Raw genomic sequence first — 9,091 nt, forward strand, 5'->3', positions numbered from 1 at the left:
GCTGCCATCCATGTCACAGCTTCTCACTGCTACTCTTCTTCCCAAGGAAGGTCCCAGACCCCTTAGGCCAGGAAGGAGAGGAGGCAGCCATTTAAGCCACTGAAGGACAGAGCATCTTAATGGCTGTTCAGCCTGGTAAGGGAACAGAGCAGCAGGAGATGGGATGGTGGGAGCGGTGTTGAAGCTGATTTGAGCTAATAGCCTCAGGGAGGGGCTCAGCCCTGAGAAGTGCTGGGCGATGGGGAGGCAGGCAGGTCCTAAGCCCTCAGACCCTTCCCTTCTCCAGGCCCACAGCTATTTCCCAAACTTGCAATCATGACGCCTGCTAGCACCAGCAGTGGGGAAACTGAGGCAGCAAGAAGGTGAGTCTAGAAGGGTATTAGAATCTAGGAGTCTCAAGCATTGGAAAGACTGTTTCTTCCCCACCCCCATCTCCCCCTGCTAAAGCCTCTGGGAGGATCAGGAGTTCCTATGACTAATAATAATTAGGAAAATCTCTACTATTTATTGAGCATTTACTCTGTAACATCAAGCTGCTAATCACAGGCATTATCTAATTTAATTCTCTAATTTAGTACTCTATAAGAAAAGTCTCTTATCCCCACCTTACAGATAAGAAAACCGAGGTACAGGGACATTGAATAACTTGCCTAAGGCAGACAGTCCAAACTTAGAAGATTCAGGATTTGAACCCAGATACTCCAGCCATTTGCTCGTAACCATTTCACAATACAGGTTCACCCTGGTAGCAGCCCTCTGTGCTGTGACGAAAGAATGGTGCCTCACTCCCTCATTCCAGGCTCCCTCCAAACCTGGTGTGCACCAGGTCCTAGCCAGAGGCCACAGTTCCTACCCAGGGACGAGATCAAAGAGAGGCCACAACTCCCCGCCCCCTCAACACAGGTGCCTGGCCCGCTGGGGCTCTGAGAGTAAAGTTCTTGGGCCACCCCAGCCCCGCCCACCCCCAACCTGTCACCCATCCTGGTCCCTAAGAGTCTGGGGAGGGAGCCCGGCAAGTTACCATGACAATAGCACAGGCCCCTGCTGAGAGGCCCAGAGGCAGGAGGAGTCTGTGGCCCCTCCCACTTCGCAGGTGGGGGTCAAAGGTCAAGTGGGACTCCACTAGTGATGGGTGGAGTCTCAGCCCTGCCCCCCACCTGCTCGGCCACACCTGGCCAGTCCCCCAGTATTTTCATTGCCTGATTGGAAGCAGGACCACTTTCCTCCCAGTCCCTGGGGGGTGGTTGCCTCCAACAGAGAGGGTGGGGGGATTCGAAGCCCTTTCCTCCTGAGGACAGTCTAGAAGTGCCTCCTCCCAGTCCTGTACTTTCTCCAGCTTTCCCTAGTCTGGGATCCTACAGGAGTGTTTGTTGTGAATTCAGGGAGTTGTTGCTAAGTAAGGAAGGAGGGGAGGGAGGCGGGGAGGAGGGAAGGAGGGGGTGGGGTGGCAGTAGGGAGAAAGTGTGCGTGTGTCTGCATGCGTGTGCGTGTGCGTGTGTGTTTGTGTGTCTAGGGGCTAGGGCAGCAGAAACCACATTACTGTGGCTGGTGGCCACCCTGGCTTTGACTCAGCCAGCTCAGGTCAAAGCCAGCAGGCAGGGGGTAGCAGGCACTTGGGATGACCAGGAAGGAAACCATACCTTGCCCTCCAGGGGTGACTGGGCTGGGGCTCCCCACCACCCACCCCGGATGGGACTTTCACTGGAGCTGCGGCTTCGGCGCTTTAACCCTTCCTGCCCGGGCCCCGCCCCCATCCCCACTGGGTCCCAGGTTGTAAGCTGTCAGCACCCCCTCCTCTGGGGGAGGAGAATGAAAGGAGAAGTAGGGGCAGAGAGCCAGGAGGAGGGCGCCCAAGACAAAAAGCCAAGCAGGAGGCTCCGGCAGAGGCAGGCAGAGCTGAGCGCAGAGGGTGTGAGGACACACACAAGCACACAGACCTCTCACCTCAGGATAACGCGTGTCGGGCTCGGGCTCAAGGGTGTGATCGGGGCTGGGGCTCCCTGTGGAGAGAGGGTCACAGCTCGAAGCCCCGGGCCAGCAATCTCTACCCCTGCTCCTCCCAGAACCCCAGCCCCACCCCCAGCACGCACACCACTAAGCATGTACACAGACAGGCTTGTAGCTCCAGGAAGTCCCTGAGCTACTCGGACACCACCCCCCCCCCAACGACTTCTGTGGATTGGCCAGAAGCCAGGCCTGACCCAGCCGCCCCACCGCAGGGCTCCCCCTCCCTCCCCTGGAAGCAGGAAAGGAGAAGGCCCTGGAGATGCCTTAGGGCTCAGCCCCAGGGTCGGGGGTGGGGTGGGCAGGACTCCCACGTCCTGGCCGGAGCACTCGGGTGGAGGGATGGATGAGAGGAGGCCTGAGGACCCCAGCTTCCGGCACCCACCACCCCGGGGTTATCGTGTGTCAGGGAAAAGAATGGCGTGGGTCCTCTGTCCCTGTGTGGTCTCCCTTGTCCCCGGAAGACTCGAGTCCTGGGGACCAGGCCTAGCTGGGAGGGCCTGGAGGGAGAGAATCGGGCTTAGCAGTTCAGTAGGAGGGGGCTGGGTGAAGCTCCCACAGGCAGGCAGGCGGGAGGGAGGCTGGTGGCTCGGCTCAGTTTGTACTGGGGGTCAAAGGGGAGTTCTTTTCCGAAGAATTCTGGGAGAGAAGCCAACTAGAGCAAGCTGCTAACTACCCCTCCCTCTCTCTCTCACTGCACGGGGTTGGGGGGGGGCACTGTCCCTGCCAACCAGACTTAACCCTCTCCAGCCTGTGGTGTGCCCAGGCCCAGGACAGGGGAATTGGGGAGGGGACCTCCTGCTGGGCCCAACTTCCCATTCTAGGGGGCAAGCATAGCATGCCTGCCAGAACATGATATCACCTGTCCCCATGTGCGTGCACAGGTCGCAGAGACAGAGGCTGAGAAACAAACTGAAGATTCCTTGCCAAGGCCCTCCCCCGGGCCACTGAGCACTGGACCAACCTGTGCCTTCACCCCTTGCCTCCTCCCACCGCGCCCTGGGACCAGAGGCCATGGGAAGGGGGGTTAGAAGGAGACAGCTTCTCTCTCTGCCCACCCGTGCTGCTGTCTCCATAGGCCCTAGACTCCGACAACCAGCCCCTGCCCCAGCCCTCTTCTTCTTCACTGACTTGCTACAAGTGCTTCTAGAAGAAAGTAGTCAATTATAGCCTGAGGTCCCAGGATGGGAAACTGAGTCATAGTGAGGCATCAGGGTTCCAAGTGCCTGTATCCCGTGCAAACATGACCATCACAATTTTAGCTCTGGCAAAAGAAAAAAAAAAAGGAAAGAAAGCTCCCTGTTCCTGTAGAACATGATAAAGGACTGTAGAACAAGAAGGACTTCTCAGGGTCAAGGCTACAATGGCAGCTGGCCCCACAGCCAATGCTTCATATTTTGGGGGTGGTATAACCCCCCAAGAGACCAGGCCCCTCTGTCTTCTGCTCAGGCTGGAAACATGAGTGTCTTGTTTTGTTTTGCTGTCTGCCCCTAACTAGCAAAGTCAACTTTTCTGAAAGCTCCCAGGTCTGGTGAGGCTGGCTGTTTCTTGTCTCCAATGAAGCAAGCCACCCCAAGGGCGGGGGGTTAAGTCCCTTCCCCCATTCCTTTCTGGAGAGCACTGGGCCTCCCTGTCACAGCCCCCATGACAGCAGCAGGACAAGAAGAGGATGGACTGGGAGCATCAGACCCCTTGAGATGCCGGGTGTCTGGGGAGGGCAGAGGAGGAGAGTCCAGCCCTGGGGACAGTTTATCCCAAAGTCTCCCCACTGCACACTTTCTCTCCAAGGACCACAGAACTGCCAGAAGCCTTGGCCTCTCTCCAGGAAACCTCCCTTTCAAAGGACAGAGGACTTCATGTCCCAGGGAGCTGTGGGGAGACCTGTGGCTACACCCCCAGATGTGTTCCAAGGGAGGAGGATAGAGGCGGGAGCAGAGTGCACTGAGTGTGCGCACATGCACACACATGCATCAAAGACACAACCCCGGGCACACACACTCCTCAGATACTCTCAGATGCATGTACCTGAGAGAGGAACAGGCACAGCTCCCAAACACACACATCCAAGATACCTCTTCAAAATAACACAGACTCTCCAAAACTGACTCCTCCAGACCCTCAGAGGTGCCCACACTCATAGAGAAAGCCCAAGGGGGCCCAGGAAACACAAATGATGTCGGCCGGTCACTCAGAACTGCTGACAGAAGGTAGAGCCACATCGGGATATACACGCACACACAGACACGCTGAGTAGTATGCACATGGCCATGTACTAGCACAAACTCTCTCTCTCTCTCTCTCTCTCTCACACACACACACACACACACACACACACACACACAGGCAATGCACAGCATGAAGCCAGATTAGAGCACTAAATTCTGGGCTAGTGGGGAGGAGGGGAGTCAGAGGAGGGTGGAGAAGTGCTCAGGGATTTCAAAACAATCCTGGTTTCGAAATGCTGGAAATGCTGGATTCAGGGCCATTCTCAGTTGAGGCTGGGGGTGGGGGGAGGGGAGGGAGAGGGGAAGACAGGCCAGCACAGGGCCACCAGCCTGTGGGAGGAGGGACTTGGACAGAGGGCATCCCGGCCCCCAGGGATGGGGACTCGGCCAGACACCAGGGTTAGGAGGGGCAGGTGGCCAGGGCCCGGGGTGGAATGGAGGCAGAGAAGGGGAGGCCTCAGCTCCAGCCACTGACGGGGAAGTCGGAAGGCGGCGGGGGAAACTGCCTGGCCCCTCCCCCTACCTGGGGGCGGTGGTGGCCACCTTCTCCCCGGCAGAGTGGCAGCTGGTTCCCCTTGGCTACTTGGCTAGCAGAGCCCCGAGGCAGGCCTCAAGCTACGGGGCAGAGGGTGTGGGAGGACAGCAAGGGCCTACGGCGGGTCAGGGACCCTCCCTGGGATCCAGGACCCCACACACACACACAGGGACATCTCCAAGGGAACCCGGAGCTTCCGCCCTCTCCATGGGGAGGGCCAGCCCTTACTTAGGAGGCTGACTGCAGTACTACAGACCCCCACACCCAGGAAGTCAACCCTCTCCTCCCAGGGCACCAGAATGTCCTTACTGCCCCTCCCCCAACCCCCAGGGAAAGTCTCTCCCAGGGAGGGGAGGTCAGGCCAGGCTGGGGGTGGGGCTTTGGAGGCCCGGCCCTGGCACCCAGCGGAGGAAATTCCAGGCGGTAACGCCAGGCTGCCTTCAGGGCGGCCGAGTGACCGGCAGCGGGTCCAGCACTGTGGCTTTCTTCACCTTACCCCTTCGCTCCTAGCTCTGGCTACCTGGCCCTCCAACTGGCTTCAGCCCTGGCTCTGGGAGTTAGAGGACAGGACCTGGGGAAACTCGGCACACCCTGTAAGAGCCTCTGGAGGAGCCTCGACTGACCCTTTGGCCTGTCAGAGCCTTCTGGACCCAGATCCTTGGGGGCAGCCACCACAGTGTGACTGCGGGTGGGCAGTCAGTGGGGCTGGCAGGCAGGGACACAGATGCCAGGTTAGAGCAGCCAGGCGCTCAACAGGTTGAGCCAGTCCCTGGAACAACCAGCCCCACCCCAGGGAGAGCAGGCCTGGCAGAGGCTCCCTGCCCGCGGCACCCAGCCTGTACCCGCTTGGCTCCCACGGCTGCCCACTTTCCCACGGTGTCATCCCCTCTGCCCCCTCCCCCCCAAGTCAGCAACCTAGCAGAGCCCAGGACTCCTGGCACCGGCAAAGGGTGTTGTTTTCCAGCACCCCTGGGTGCCCAGGCTCTTGGGATGCCTCACTACCAGCAACCCAGGAGCCCCCAAAAGAGTCAACGTGGCATCAGGCCAAGGAGAACCCCAAAACACCCCCCATCTCCTTGGAGGCCTCTTCCAGTCCTGGGCAGACTGGACACCCAGACACCCTGGCTCCCCACAGCTGCCCCCACAGGGCACTGGGACAGAGCAGCAGCCTGGGGCGCCAGAGGCCCTGTGGAGGGCCCCCAGTTCCCGCCTTGGACTCCCTGGAGGTGGGGCTGGTGTTCTGAGTGGCTCCCTCCACTTCTGCCAGAGCTGCCTGCAACCCTGGTCCTTTCCTTCCACCCCACTCCTGGGCTCCACGGAGCTCCATCCCAGCCCCTCCCCCTGCAGGCAGGCAGCCCCCTTTGCAGGCATCTCCCTTAATCTAAAGCAGGTGCCAGGCATTCCAGCCCTTGCTGAGTCGACACTGCCACCCACTAGGCCTGTGCCCAGAAGGCTATCGCTCTGCCTGTTCATGGAAGTTGAGTCCCCAGCCCAGGACTCTTGTTTAACTCACGTACCCAGAAGTTGGGAGGCAGAAACTATCCAAAGAAAGCCCAACACAGACTCAAAAAGCAAGTTCACTAGGTCCCACATCATCACTGTTGTGATCACAAACACTAGTCCCTCTCTGGGACTCTGTCATCTCTTCCCACCTGGACCGTCAACCTCAGTACCTGGAGACTCACTGTGAGTCTCCTTATGGCCCTCCAGAAGCCATGTCCAGCATGAGGGCCCTGCTAGCCCAAGCACAGGAGTTACTCTGGATCCAAGACTATATATATTCTCCCCTTCAAGAGAGAATTCTCCCCAACATTAACCTCTACCCCATCCCAATTTGAAGCAACACAGGTTAGCAGAGAGGCTCCAGAAGGAAGTGGCCAGAAGGCTGATCTTCCAGGCCTGGTGCTCTAAGGCCAAGGAGCCTGATCAGCTGAGGGAGGGCAGCACCTTCCATCCTGATACCAGAGCTCCCCGCCCCTTACCTTTCTCTCCCATTCTCACTCTGTCCTGAGGCTGCTATCAGCAGGCGCCTCAGAGCTGATACCAGAAAGACAGGGCCTGAACATGCTCTTCCCCTGGGGCCATGAAATCACGGTCCTGACCTAGAGAAGGCAGCCACGCCAGTGCTGGGGGGCAGCAGACAAGCCAGGCAGCTCCAGCCCAGAAGAAGTGGCTGATCCTTGGAGAGGCTGAGGAGGGTAGAAAGCAAGGGGAGCGGAAGCCCACCCACCCTGCAGGTCTCATTCAGAGAGCTGCCCTCCTCCAGAGGCATCAGCAGGGTTACAGCAGACACTGTGTGAAGACAGCTTTCCTAGGTAAAACAGGAAACCAAGGCCAAAGATCAAGGGGGCCTCCAAGCCCCTTTCCCAGGGCTCAATCACATGCCCAGCTCACCTCTCCCAGAATAACACTTTTCCTCCCTGCAGCAGAGGGCCCCCCAGACACAGACCCACACCCCAAGCAGCAGACAGACATAAGGAGGAGGGAGGAGGGGGTGTCAGAAAAACCCGGAAGGAAGGAAGCTGGACAGACAGATAGAAGCTGATCCTGGCTTCCCTGCTCCAGAGAGACACCCTCCGAATTCTCTGACCATCAGGGACACCCTCCCTCTCAGCTCCTAAGAGGACCTCAGTGTCCCCTGAAACCAAATTTCAACAGCCCTGGGACAGGGCATACTCCAGCCAAGCAAGAAGCCCTAAGCCTCCCTTCTCTTTCTCACGTTACTCTCCCAAGAGCTCTCAGGACCAAGGCAGGGGCCATCTCCTCTGAGCCTGTGCAGAGACACCTCCAAGGAACTGTGTGACTGCCCCACCCCGCAACCAAGCCCACACCACTCAGAGTCTTCGTGGAGACTTCTCTAGTCACAGCCCCTGCTGCTCCTAGACAGTGCTTGAGGGCAGAGGGGGACCCCCAGCAGTCTCCAATCCCAATGCACCTCCTTCCGGAGGCTCCTATCAGCCAGGAAAGGAGTGCTGGGGGCTGAGACCCAAGGGGGTTGGTGAGCCTGGGAGGGAGACTACATCTCCCAGAAGCCCCCAGGGCAGGGTTGCTGCTCCAGCTGGCCCAAGGCCGGCCTTGTTCTCTGCGCTAGGGTGGCAGGGTCCCCTGGCTGCCCCTAATCCCTCCCCGCTGTGCTCTGGGGCTGCCAACCTGATTGGGGGCCCAAAAGTAGCCTTCGCTAACCCTGGGGGCGTCTCCCACCCCTTATACAGCTCGAGAGTGCGTGCCAGAGGGCCAGAGACAATCAAACTGTGTCCCCCCTCCCCAGTTCGAACTGGATCTCCCTCCTCGCGCCTCAGCTGGCCTGGCATGACTTTTCGTCCTCGGTCCCAGCCCACCCCTCACCTCGCGCGGGTCGGGGGTCCTCACGCCAGGCCGGAGTTGGACGCCATGACCAGGTCAGTGTCGGTGGGTGGATTGGGGTCCTCCGGCTCGCCAGTTGGAGGTGCGGAGGAAGGCGGGCAGGTGGTGATCTTTTGATCCTGGACGCCTTGATCTCAATACCAGCCCGGCCCGGGAGTGGGTATCCGGGGGTCGCTGGGAGCCTGGGTTCCTGCCTTCCAACCGCGGAGCATGGTCATGGGCGCCGGGCAGCGGCGGGAGAGCGCGCACACCCGCCCGGCTCGGGGCTCGGGGCTGGGGTCTCGGCCCCAACCTCACGGCTCCGGCTCCTGCTCCTCCTCCCTTCCTTCCTTCCTTCCTTCCTTCGCCTCCTCCTTTCACTTTCCCCGAGGCCCGCGGGGAAGGCGGGCGCGGGGCGGGGAGGGGTCTGTCTGGGCGCTTATTGTTGGTCGGACGCGGAGGGTCCGGGTCGCAGCCCCCGGGCGGCGCGGCGCCGGGGGACCCAGGCGTGCGGGTGTCCGGCCGGCTGGCTCCGGGCGGCGGCGGTGGTGCAGCGGCCCCGAGTCCGGGGCATGTCCGGCCACTGGCTCCGCTCGCCGCCGCCTCCCCGGGCTCCCCTGCGCTGCCGGAGCCTCGCTCGCCCCTCCACTCGGCTCCGCTCCCCAGCCTGAATAAGCATCGGGGCTCTCTGGCTGCCTCCTTCTGCCTTCATACCAGAGCCCGGAGAGGCCCCTGTCAAAATAAGAGCTCCCCCATCTCGCTCGCCTCCTCGCCCAACCCGGCTCCCCCAGCCTCCCAGTGGTCTGACTCGGTAAGGCGCCCGGCCGGCTAGCGGGAGGCTGGTTGGCCGGGGGGCCGGGTGGGGGCTTCTATCCCTCCCTCCACCCCATTCCCAAGAACTGGGGAGGAGACGTGCTAACGACATCTCAGGCTGGGGAGAGGTTTGACAAGCCTACCTGCCTATCTACACTGATTGGAAGCAGTG

The 9,091-nt window shown here is 60.2% G+C and overlaps 1 protein-coding gene across 4 annotated transcripts in view; it reads right to left on the reverse strand.

The window, feature by feature from the left end:
- The window catches only part of BCL9L (BCL9 like), a 28,139-nt gene extending 19,256 nt beyond the window's left edge, over positions 1-8,883 (reverse strand). Inside the window, exons 1-2 of one of the 4 annotated variants that reach the window (XM_055423144.2) lie at positions 8,110-8,882; positions 1,945-2,000 (exon numbers count right to left, since the gene is read on the reverse strand). The gene's annotated coding sequence lies outside the window, so the exon portion shown is untranslated. Of the gene's footprint in view, positions 1-1,944; positions 2,001-8,109 lie in introns of all 4 variants that reach the window. The other 3 variants (XM_055423146.2, XM_055423145.2, XM_055423147.2) reach the window with 3 other exon arrangements.
- Positions 8,884-9,091: the final 208 nt, after the last annotated feature.

This window comes from Moschus berezovskii, chromosome 14, assembly GCF_049115385.1.
Source record: "Moschus berezovskii isolate FMDL1 chromosome 14, NW_MosBer_1.0, whole genome shotgun sequence".
Lineage (NCBI taxonomy): Eukaryota > Metazoa > Chordata > Mammalia > Artiodactyla > Moschidae > Moschus > Moschus berezovskii.